This window comes from Corylus avellana, chromosome 4 (genome assembly GCF_965113065.1).
Source record: "Corylus avellana chromosome 4, dhCorAvel1.hap1.2, whole genome shotgun sequence".
Taxonomy (NCBI): Eukaryota; Viridiplantae; Streptophyta; class Magnoliopsida; order Fagales; family Betulaceae; genus Corylus; species Corylus avellana.
In genome coordinates, this window is record NC_142493.1 from 25005759 (window position 1) to 25019420 (window position 13662).

The window sequence follows — 13662 nt, forward strand, 5'->3', positions numbered from 1 at the left end:
TATATATATATATATATATATATATATATATGGTGTAGTGATGAATTGTCTCCTCCATTGAAAACAAAGTAACAAGAAAACATGGTCTCATTTCTGAACGTACGAAGATCAAAGTTATAGGCTGCTAATTTCAATACAGGGCGGCATTGAATAAACGTAAACACTAATCATACTGTCTTTCACGAAACTACAGCCCACAGGATTTGGATGGAAATTGGTGGGTTAGCTAGAGATGCTTGAGATGAGAGGCAAAGCTTGATTCGACATTTCTTACGTAAGAAGCTAGAAACCCTTGTCTGCGTGCGTGGACCGTGGTACATGGGATTGAGCGAATAGAAATTAAGGAGAGTAATTTTCATTACGGATTTGACGTTCATGAACCTCCTTTGAGTAACTTTTGGCATTTAATAAATATCTGGAAACAAGTGTTTATAATGGAACCTAACTTTCCTTCCATCCACTAATAATTAGTATTAAAATTCTCTTTGTAAAAAGGTAAGTAGATTTCTTAATATATGTATGATTCATTCCCCCTTGCATTTTCCTTTTTTATCACTAGGCTACTACTGCATAATAAAACTGTACTAGATAGGAATCTAGATCTTTTTTGTTTTTTTTGTTTTTTACTTTGCTTTTTTAAATCTTTTTATCTGTATTTGTATATATATATATATATATATATATATCCCACAACTTTTATCAGCTCGTCACATGGGTTGGACTTGGATTTTATCATTTCAATTATTTTTCTCATTCGGATTTCTGCATTGAGAGGATCAGGATCTATTATCTGACACCAGTTTCTAGCATACTTTCTTTTAATGGGAAGGTTACGATTTACGAAGTTTTTTGAATATCTAGAATACAGATTATTAAGCATTGTCCAAAAGAAAAAAGATAATTTTAATTATTGATACAGTCAGACATTCACATGTTGCATGCATGCTCTAATACGCTATTAACAATTAGTTACACTGCATATGCAACCACATATAGCTTGAAACGCATGGTCAAATGAAGAAATTTTAGCTGCTTTATAAACTGGTATATATGCTTAAGGCTCATTTGTCTCGAAAACGGAATTGGTGTCGAGTAAGAGAGAAGTCGAACCGTCCACATGAGCAAAGCGGTATTGTTGCACATCAACAATTATTTTCTTAATGTGATGCTCTTGCGACTCAAACCCATGACCATAATTCTGATACTATTTGTTGAATAAGGTATTTCACCATCTTATCTGAAAGTTAATTGGTGTTCAATGATAGGAACCAAAACTTTTTATGGCATTCGAAATCACATTTCGTAAGACATGTTTTAAGAGCCGTTCACGTGAGTAGAGCGGCATTGTTACACCTCAACAAAGACTATATAGGTTAATCATAACCCGACCTATTTAACTAAATGGACCATATATAGTACTCTTCAACCCTAATTCGTTAATTTCATAACGAGTTTGTATCGAGTTTGCGAGCGGTATTTATCAAAAAATTTCAACCTTGCTTCATAGCATATACGCAAGATTGGAAGTTAAATTTTCTTTCGTAAGCAGGGAAAGAGGTATTGTTGAAAGCAGCTATTCAGGTTATACCAACCTATATCATAAGTATTTTCATGCTTCCCAAATGATTGAACTCCAACAATATTAATACTTTGATGCAGAAGTTTTGGTGCGGCCACCAAAAGAATCATTCTAGAATTCATTGGATGAGCTGGAGCAAATTAGGAGTTTCTAAGTCGAGGGGTGGAATGGGTTTTCGGGATCTCCGGTGTTTCAATAAGGCTCTTTTGGCCAAGCAATGCTGGAGATTATTCCATGATTCGGATAGCTTACCTGCTTAGATTCTTAGGGCAAAGTATTATCCAAGTGAATCAATTCTAGCAGCTTGGTTAGGATCAAAGCCTTCATATGCATGGAGAAGTATTCATGGAGCTACTGATCTGTTGGAAAGTGGTTTAATATGGAGGATAAGAGATGGGGCAAACGCTGGAATTTGGGGGAAAAAATGGATCCCCATCCCAAATACTTTTAAGATCCACAGTCAGCCAAGATGTTTGTCGGCTACTGCAAGGGTAAGGGAGTTAATTGACTCCGGCACAAACTGGTGGGATTTTCAATGGCTGAGGGATAATTTCAATTATGAAGAGGTGCAGGCTATCTCATCTATTCCCATAAGCGGGTTAGGTCATCCATATGTGTTGGTGTGGAGGGGTACTGATTCAGGTGTGTTCTTCGTTCGAAGTGCGTATCATTTAGCTAAGGAGATAGAACAGTGGAGCAGAACTAAGTGTTCCAGGTGAGTGGAGGAAAGTGAAATATGGTGGGTCCTGTGGCAACTTCATATGCCAAATGTTTGTCGGCTAAGATGTTTGTCGGCTACTGCAAGGGTAAGGGAGTTAATCAACTCCGACACAAACTGGTGGGATTTTCAATGGCTGAGGGATAATTTCAATTATGAGGAGGTGCAGGCTATCTAAACTATTCCCATAAGCGGGTTAGATCATCCATATGTGTTGGTGTGGTGGGGTACTGATTCAGGTGTGTTCTCCGTTCGAAGTGTGTATCATTTAGCTGAGGAGATAGAACAGTGGAGCAGACCTGAGTGTTCTAGGCGAGTGGAGGAAAGTGAAATATGGTGGGTCCTGTGGCAACTTCATATGCCAAATGCTGACAAGAATTTTTTGTGGAGAGTGTGTCATACCATCCTTCCCACACGTAATAGTTTGCTGAAGAGGAAAATTATTTTGGATCCCAAATGTCCAATCTATGGAATTGAGGTCGAAATTGCAACTCACATTTTGTGGTCTTGCCCGTCGACTACTGATGTCTGGAGTGTTAGAGAAATATTTTTCCAGAAATGCAATTTCTTAGGAGAGGACTTTATATAGTTAGCGGAAGAGATATATGAAAAGGTTGGGAAAGAAATGCTCACGGTATTTACATGTTAGGCCAAGAGGATTTGGATGAGGCGGAATGGGGTGATTCATGGAGAACAACTCATTGCCCTGAATGATCTGGTTCGGGCAACTACGCATGCGATGGAGGACTTCATTTTGGCAAATTCGCAAAAACAGCTTGCTGGGTAGATTGGGTCGGCACCCAACATTCATTGGACAAAACCTACTATTGGTTGTTTTAAAATAAACTGGGATGTGGGAATTAACAGGTCTTTGGATCGATTTTGGTATGGGTATGGTGATCCGGGACTCTGATGGCCGATTTGTAGTAGCACGAACAGTTCCACGGTCTGGGTATGTGGATCCAACAGCAAGTGAAGCTCTGGCTTCGTTTTATGTAGCAGAGATTTGTAAAGAGTTGGGGCTGTCGTGTATTGTTCTAGAAGGAGATGCCCAAATTATTGTGAAAGGGGTAAATTCATCCAATAAGAATTGAAGTTTGCGCATATTATTAAGGATACCAGGATGGTGCTACAATAAATACTAAGCTGGAATTGTCAACATGTGAATCGTATGGCGAATATGGCAGCTCATACGTTGGTTAAATTGGCAGTCAACACTTTCATAGATAGGACTTGAGTAGGTGAATCATCCAGCTCTATTTGTTATATTATTGAGAGGAAACTACAAACCTCCTCACTTTGATTTTCTTGAATGAGAATTATCTAAGTTTTTCTTTCAAAAAAGAAAGAAGCAGATGACAAATTGGATTAGATCACTCACAGTATGAATCATCCTTAGGTTAGGTAAAGATTAATATTTGTTGTGTCAATTTGCACACCCTATTTTCCAAAAGTAAATATGCTAATGCCACGAACTTTATACTTGAATATGAAGAATTAGGATTGGCAATTGACTTGCTAACACATGAGAAAGTTGACTTGGAATAGGGAATAAAATATGACAAGCCATTTTGGTAAGTGAGTTGATTTAAAGGAGTCACAAGCTAGAGAGACTTCAAAAAAAATTTGATGCATTGCACAATTTGTTGGTCGATGCCGTAAGGGGCCCAACCCTTGACCAAAGTAAAACATTTTGTGACATTTGGTGCTTCTCCAACCAAGCATTTGGCGCCGCCCACAAGATATTCTGACATTCATGAGCAAATTGCCTTTGTTTCAAAAGAAACATCCATTAAGGTTGGAAAATTTGTGCCCGACTTTAGATTATGCTGGCAGGCATGCATTCTATATTTTCAAATGTCTATTTTTGTTAAATTATTGTTTGTCCTAAAAGTATATCTTAAAACTAGACTACTCAACACGTTATTTAATAAATAATTTAACATACTTTAAATTCATTATTATTATTATTATTTTCTGTTCAGCTTAATTTTGATAGGAATATCGAATTTGGCAAGCCCAAAATTGTTCTCTGTCTTCCTTCTTTCTTTTTTTTTTTTTTTCTACACCAGTATTTAATGAACTTTCGTCTCCCAAAAGAGGTATACTTTGAATTCAATGATTTTTTAAATGAAAACTCTATATAAGGATCATCTTAATTAATTAAATATATAATTATCTTCTATTAAGAACACGATAGATTGAATATATAAAAACTCTCTAAATTACTTATAGCAAGTTGACTGTGAAATTCTTCCAATCCTAACTATTGTTTCTGATTAAAATATTCGAATTTGTTTTTTCTTTTTATGAATGAGAGATTTTATTTTTAAAAAAAAAAAAAAATTACAACACACTCCAGCACAACAGTACACTGGACGAAAGCTGAAACCCAGCTAACACGCAATTAACAACTCTGCAACACAGAGCTAACAATCCTAATACCAACAAGACCAGCTACTCAGTTAACCACCACGCGGGAAATATTTGTTATTTCAATACACAACTTAATAATGATAATTTGTTACAATAAATTAATAAATAACAAAGAATCTACTAAAGATGATAAATGTGAAAATGACAACGTAGTTAGAATTTTAAAAACTCATCAAGCCTATAATTTGTAAAATGATAGAAGTGTATTAAACTAATCGAGATAGAAGTGTATTAAATTATTCGTCACACTTAATATATAGACTGATTAGAAGGGGAACGCTAAACAGTTGTGTTAGCCGTGGAGATAAAAAATTAAAAACTAAAAAAAAATCTACTATATATATATATATATTTTTTTATTTATATATAAAACAACTGACAATTGCAACTCAAAATAGAAATGAAATATTCTAATCAAAAGTATTAACATATTCTAATCATTATTAAAATAACAAATCAATACCAACAAAAAAAAAAGAGAGAGAAGCTAATTTACTTAGGAATGACAAAATTCTCCTAGCTAAACCTTGTTGACACATTGAGAAATTCTCCATTCTCAAGAAAACATTATCAAAAATTGCTAATGTTGTCCTTATGATCAGAATAAGAAATATTATATATATATATATATATATATATATATATATATATATATATATATATATATAATAAAAAATAAAGTCAATACATTTATTTCATTCAAACATCTAAGATAAAAGTTTTATTGATCATAAAACTATATATAAAGAAATACTTTTTCCTTCAATCCACAAACACAACCATAATAATAATTAAATTTGTAGTAGCAAATCAAAGCGGGTAATAATAATTAATACTAATTAATACTAATTAATTTTGCTGAAATATAAAATTTACATATAATATGATTCCAATATAATTATATATTCTGTGTACTAATATATATATATATATATATAAATTTAATTGCGTTTGTTAGGGGATCTACAATCTAAAATCTACAAAAATATTCTAGGTTATTTGTATATGTATAATCTAAAGTTAAAGAACCTAAACAAAATTATAATAATGGAAATTCCAACAATTAATTTGTAAAATACAAACAGAAATCTAAAATCTAAACACAAAAATTAAAAACAGAAATCCAAAATCTAAAAACAAAAATTAAAAACAGAAATCTAAAATCTATTGATTACCAATTTAAATATATATATTTAAAAATAAAAAAAATAATAAAAAAAACAATTAAGAAAAAAACATATATATAGACAGAGGGAGATCGAGTGTACTTGTTGGCCGGAGAGAGAAGATGCCAGATGTGACGTCCCACATTGCCTGAGCATGAAAAAAATGATGTGTTTATATGAAATTTATTTTCTCTAAATGGTATGAGGCCTTTTGGGGGTAAACCCAATAATAAAATCATGTAGGCTTTGTCCAAAGCGGACAATATCATACCACTTTGAGCAAGGATGTTACATATGGTATGAAAGCCATAGCCTAGCCTGAGATGAGGGGAGAATGCACAAGCCCATGAGGGTCGCCAACGAGGACACTGGGTCCTAAGAGGGGATGATTGTAACGTCCCACATTGCTTGGGCATGGAAAAAATGATGTGTTTATATGAAATTTACTCTCTCTAAATGGTATGAGGCATTCTGGAGGTAAACCCAATAATAAAATCGTACGGGCTTGGCCCAAAGCGAACAATATCATACCACTTGGAATAGGGATGTTACACTAGAGGAGTACCACGCAGAAGGAGTGGCTGCGCCGGAGAGAGAGTGAGAGAGATGGGGGATAAGGCATGAGGGAGTGAGAGAGCTGAGAGATGAGAAAAAGGGGGGATTGCAGGTGATCGAACTCGCACGGGAAGGGGGGAGGTGCAGCTAAGCGTGGATGTAGGATGCACCCTAGCACAGGATGCACGTCCCCATGCACCCTAGCACGCAGCAGTGATATGCGTCATTGATGCGGTCTTTTTGTGTACCAAAATATATCAATAATAAAAACAACCTCTCGCAATAGAACGAATCCTTATAAGATTTGGCCATATAGAGGGTGTCGAAACCTCAAGGAATGCAGGGTGTTACTATCAAGTATTTCAAGATTAAATATAACTCAATTTAAAAGATGATTGTTTTTTTTTTAATAACTAAATTAAATGCATAAAAGTAAAGACATAAAAGTAAAGATAGATGTGATGAGAGATAGAATAGGGAAAAGCATAGTATGCATAATATATGGCCCGTCTCACTCAAGTAGTCAAGAAAATATTATCATTTAAGAAATAAGTATAACCCATCTTCGGTTGGCACAGACCGTCCACCTAACCACTAAGATGCGGTACGATCCGTCTTCCCTAGGTATGGCTTATCTAATTTTTTAATAGGATATATACAATTAATGGAATAGTATAACCCATCTTTGGTTGGCATAAACTGTCTACCTAAATCACACTAAACTAGGGTGTAGTACACTCCGTTTTCGCTAGGCATGATCTATCTAATTCTATTGATCATGTGTCAATTAAAACCATTGTATAACAATCATTCATATAACCACAAAAAAATATGAAAGATTTAGTTCAATCAATATAAAAGATTTTATAAGACAAGATAAGAAATTCATAATGATTGAATATAAACATTAAGATGAATTCACAGTTATACAACCATCATGCATAATATAGAAAAAACCTAATTGAAATACAATTAAACTATTATTACTTGGAACGGGCTACATCAATGTCTTATTACGAAGTTAGTTGCTCATCGTAGTGCTGGGATGACCTCCCACCATGATTCTCTTCTCTTTAACTTGTCAAGTCTATAAGAAGATTATTTATGTCTAAAGGTAACCACACCTTCTCTTGAAGCTTAGGAGTCTATTTATAGGGTGTAAAACAAACCCTAGAAGCTATAGGAATCCCATAGAAATCTACTTCAATCTCCTAGTCAAATTAGGAAGCAATCTAAGTACAAATCAGAATATGATTCGTCCAAATTTGCGTTCTTATATTACGAGACGATTTTGGCATATCAAACATCCGAATTAGGAAAACCCTATTTCACAATAATTTTTATTATTTTGAGTTAGCTTTCCAATACTACTAAATTCACCTCAATCCGATACCTAAACAGAAAGTTATAGTCAAAATACTGAGACATGTGCAAAATTAAAATTTGATTCCAATCCGATTTTGCCTCCAATTAAAGAAATTTCGATTTAATCATTTCCTTGATTTGATTAAACTTAACCACATCATTGAGGTCCTCTATTATGATTGATTAAGTTTAACCATATCTTCTAGATCTTCTTAAAGTGTGCTTTAAGCCCGAAACCAATGGAATTAATTGCATCTTTATTTAAAACCTAAAAACAATAAAACAACACAAAATCAAAAAAAAAATAACAATGATAAGGAATTAACATATACGAGTTAAGGGGCTTGAATGTGCAACATTCGTCGCATATCACACACACCCCCCCCCCCCAAAGTTACATATTACTAGTCCCCCAGTAATACAAAACAGGAAATAAACTGAAAAACAACAAAATAAATCATTCTTTTGTGAGATGTACAATTGCATTTAGCGTATACAACAAGCATTTTAAACTCCTAGGCATCCCTAAAGGAAGAGTAAAGTCTCGTGAGGGTTTAACAAGAATGATACCTACAAAACAAACTTCATCTTCACAATTCCAAGAAATTAAGAATCAAGCTACTAAACATGGCATTATGAGATATCACAAGATTCAACTAGTGTAAAGTGAACTTAACACATAGTCATGAAGTTCAAAAACTAAATCTCAATCATGCATGGTTCAATACTCAAAATTCGCTGGACTCCCCATTGGATAAAACAACCAATGCTTTTTTCTTTTTTTTCTTTTCTTTTTAAATGCAGGTTGTGCGGTGCTTAGTTCTCTTAAGCTTTCTAATTAACTCATGTATCAAGCATTAAGCTAATAACTCCCAAACTAGATGACTTTAGGGCATTAGGTATAAAGACACCCCTAATGACTTACTAACTCGAGTCAAAAAGGCTACGAAGCCAAACTAGCCATACTATTAATCAAGCCAACTTCTCACTTTTGATGCGAATACTCACTGCTTAATGAGGCAACATGTCCGGTTACTCAGTGGGAAACTCAAACTAATCAAAATTATTCCATTTTCTTCTTATTTATTTATTTATTTATTTGTATTATTATGCCAAGGTTATTTCTCCAACAAGTTATTCAACTGCATTCAAGATATTGACAACAGACAAAACTAATCTCGAATTTCATACCCCACAGATTACGTGTTAGTGTGCTTGTGAGAATTAAATTGAAACAAGTAATATCTCATGTTACCAAAGAAAGTAACAAGACTCAAATTTCCTAGATAAGTGATCATGTGTTTATAATGTTAAGCTCACCAATGAAATGCAAATCAGAATTTAAAGCTCAACCATATGCTTAAGAATAACATAATAAAAATATTGGACAATGTTTTGCTATTCTATACCCCAAACTTGAATCACACATTGTCCACAATATGTGCATAGAACTGAAAAATAAGAGCAAAAGGATAGAAATACCTAGTTGAGCAGATGTGGAGCATATCATACCCTCAAACTTGTATGCAAAAACATATGTCCTGCAAAAATAAGTGATACTCCAACAAAATACCAGTCAAGTGCAACACATTGTTGTATAAAGATAATCAAAGAATGAAACAACAATGGAAAAAATAAACCTAGATGGAGATCATGTACCCCGGTAGAGTGGGGAGTCGAACGCACAGGGCCTGCGCTCGATCCTATAAAGCTGACTCATGTAGTCAAAATATATGGGATGAGACAAGTCAATTGAATCCACATCCTTGATGCGCTCAGTGCTCTCTGACCCTTAAGTTTAAATTTGAAGCACCAATTTTTTATTCTCTTGGACCAAATAGAATGAATTTTACCCATAGAAAGGTAATTCATAATGTCTGCAGATCGAGGTAGATCACTCTGAGTATTCTCAAACAGTTTCTCATCCAGAAGGAAATTATGAACTGGAATAAAATAAGGAGAATACTCAGGAAATTTTTCTACCTCGATGGTCTCTTTTTGCTCTTCTAACAGCCTTAACAAACTACTCTCCTAGCCTTTTGGAAAGTCCTAAGCAATAATGATTGAGAAAGTGTCATTTGTCCCTAAAAATAAAGATTTCAGATTACCTGGAATAGGGGTTTAGGTCTCATATGGCATCTCAGGAATAGGAGTTGATGGTGAAGAAGCCTTAATGCTCACTTCCTTGCCTTTTTCCCTATGTAGATCCTGTAGGGCCTCAATTTGCTCCTGCTTCCTCTCTTCCACGTGATTTTTGACCACTTCTTCACTCCACAGTGTGGCGATAGCTTGCTCATGATAAATAATCTCATCCACAATGTAGTGTCCATCAGGATTGGCCACTGACTGATTGAAACTCTTCGTCTTCTCTATTGAGGATATCGGCTATTTGTTCTAATTAAGCCTCTATCCTAGCAATGGATTGAGAGTGAGAGTTCACCATCTGATTAGTCTTGCTCATAAGATTCAACATCTTATCTTTAAAGTAAGAATCTGACAGAGGAGATGGCTCCCATTGGTATTGTTGTTGTGGAGGCCAGTAGATGGGAGATGGCTCCTCTTGGTAATCTTCTATCTCGGTGATAGATTGAGAGTGACGGTGTAGCAGTTGATCATTGGCCTATAGTTTGTTGAAGGCAGCTAACACCTTCTCGAACATTTTCCCCTGATTAGCTACCATCTTCTCTACATATTCAGAATTCCTCGAAGAAGGTGACTCAGCCTGATATTGTTGTTGTGGAGCTGACTGATATTGAGGGGAATAGGATTGATCATTGAACTACGGATATGATTGATAGTGCAGTTCATGACATTGTGAAGTATAATTTCTTGGGGCTTGAGCTTGCCATGAGAGATTAGACTGGTTGCTCCATGCCAAGTTATAGGAATCAGACTAAAGGTCATTCCTCGGTATAGAGAATGGTGTGTTCATATGCTCATAAGACTAATTAGAAAATTGTCCAATAGTAGGACAATCTCTAACATGGTGATAAGAACTATAGCAATATAAACATGGTCCATGGGGTATTGGAATGTCTCACCACATGACTAAAACAACAAAAACGAAAAAAGAAAAAGAAATAGAAACATAAAATAAAATAAAATTAGAAAATAAATGAAAGCAGGAAATAATTAACCTAAATTTAATCTTTAGAACTTAAAAACTCAACCGTTAAGCAGTCCCTAGCAACGGGGCCAAAAATTGATGCGGTCTTTTTGTGTACCAAAATATATCAATAATAAAAATAACCACTTGCAATAGAACAAATCCTTGTAGGATTTAGCTATATAGAGGGTGTGTCGAACCTCAAGGACAGTAGGGTGTTGTTATCAAGTTTTTCAAAATTAAATATAAGGTTAATAACCTTTTTGGTACCTGGGTTTTAATTTTTTTATTTTTTCCCCACTAGGTTTAAAACATGACAATTCTAGTACCTCAGATTTTGGAAAAGACTGAATCACCACCTCCATTAATTTCCGTCAATCCCTAACGGAAGTCCACGTCATCATGTAATATTGTGACACATGTCCAACTTAAAAAAAAAAAAAAAAAAAAAAAAAAAAAAAAAAAAACCTAAATGATAAATCCATGTCGGAATAAAAAATTTTCCATTCGTCGTCGAGGTTTGGGAATTCGAGATCAGACGCCACTGTCCTAAAGATTGGTGGTGGGGAGTCAAACTTAAATTAAGAATCCATTTAGTTTAGCCGAAACAACAACGAGCATATGATTTCCTTTAAAGAGTTCATACATAAGAAGAAGCCAAAAAACAGAATAAACAAATACGAGCATATGATTTCTCTCATTTTTGGTTATTTGTTCAGATCAATGTTCTCAAATCGTTCATCTTCATATCCACTAACATTTGCATTTTTCAACAAGCAAAAAAAATCTTTGAATAGATTGAAAACCCAATATCTGAAAACTCTAATTTGTTCATATACCACAAAAGAATTATCATAGATCTGAAACCAATTGGACACCATTGAAGACCTGGGTCACAAAGTAAAAAGCTAGGAAAGCACCACCACCACAAAAGCCTTAGTAACTCCATCAGTCTGACTCAGTGCTCGCACCACTCAATCTCGCATACCCAGATGATCAGATGATTTTGCTCGACTAGATCCGAAGTCTATCTGATAAAGGAAAGTTTCCAATCATTCCCCAAATCATCACCACCACCGCCGCCTTTAGACCCAGCTTCTTCTTCTTCTATTTTGTCTTCCCCGTCCTTGGAATCTTGGCTCAACCCATCGTTGTTCTCTATGAATGGAACTAGAAATCTTGTGGGTTTTATTGGGATTTGTGATTGGATTTTGGAGAGGGAAGAAGGGTTTTCTCTTTGATCTGTTCTCTCTACAGACGTGGATTTACCATTTAGTTTTTTTTTTTTTTTTTAAGGAGGACACATGTTGCGATATTACGTGATGACATGGACTTCCGTTAGTGGGGGATTCATGAAAATTAATGGAGATGGTGATTCTGTCTTTTCCAAAATCTAAGGTACTAGATTTGTAATGTTTTAGAACCTAGGGAAAAAAAAATAAAAACATTAAAACCCAAGTATCAAAAAAGTTATTAACCCTTAAATATAACTCAATTTAAAAGATGATTGTTTTGTTTTGTTTATAACTAAATTAAATGCATAAAAGTAAAGACATAAAAGTAAAGATAGATGTGATGAGAGATAGAATAGGAGATTGATTTCACCACTCACCGCATAACAATGGCCAATCACAAATTAATAAGGAAAAATCATATTAAGCATGATATAGGGCTCGTCTCACTCGAGTAGTCAAGAAAATATCATCATTAAAGACATAAGTATAACCCATCTTCAGTTGGCACGGACCGTCCACTTAACGACTAAGATGCAGTATGATCCGTCTTCCCTATATATGGCCTATCTAATTCCTTAATAGGATACATACAATTGATGGAATAGTATAACTTATCTTCGGTTGGCACGAACTGTCTACCTAAATTACATTAAACTAGGGTGTAATAAAATTTATCTTCCATAGGCATGATCTATATAATTCTATTGATCATATGTCAATTAAAACCATTGTATAACAATCATTCATATAATCACATAAAATATGAATGATTGAGTTCAACCAACATAAAAGACTTTTTAAGACAAGATAAGAAATTTATAATGATTGAATATAAACATTAAGATCCATTCACACAGTTATACAACCATCATGCATAATATAGAAATACTTAAATCGAAATACAATTAAACCATTGTTACCTAGAAACATCAATGCCCTATTACGAAGTTAGCTGCTCATCGTGGTGTTGAGATGGCTTCCTGCCATGATCCTCTTCTTTTCAACCTGTCAAGCCTCCTAGAAGATTATTTATGTCTAAATCTAAGAACACCTCTTGAAGCTTTGGGGTCTATTTATAGGGTGTAAAACAAACCCCTAGAAGTCTTAGGAATCCCGTAAAAATTGTACTTCAATCTCCTAGTCAAATTAGGAAGCAATCCAAGTATAAATTGGAATAGGATTCGTCCAAATTTGCGTTCTTTTATTGTGAGACGATTTTGGCATAACAAATGTCCGCATTAAAAAAACCATATTTCACAATTATTTGTATTATTTTGAGTTCGCTTTCCAATACCGTTGGATTCACCTCAATCAAATACCTGAGCCAAAAGTTATGGCCAAAATACTGAGACGTGTGCATAATCCAAATTTGAATCCAATCCGATTTTGACTCCAATTAAAGAAATTCCGATTTAATCATTTCCTTGATTTGAATAAACTTAACTACATCATATAAGTTATCTCTCGGGACAATGCTAATCCTGTTGAGAATGAGTAATATT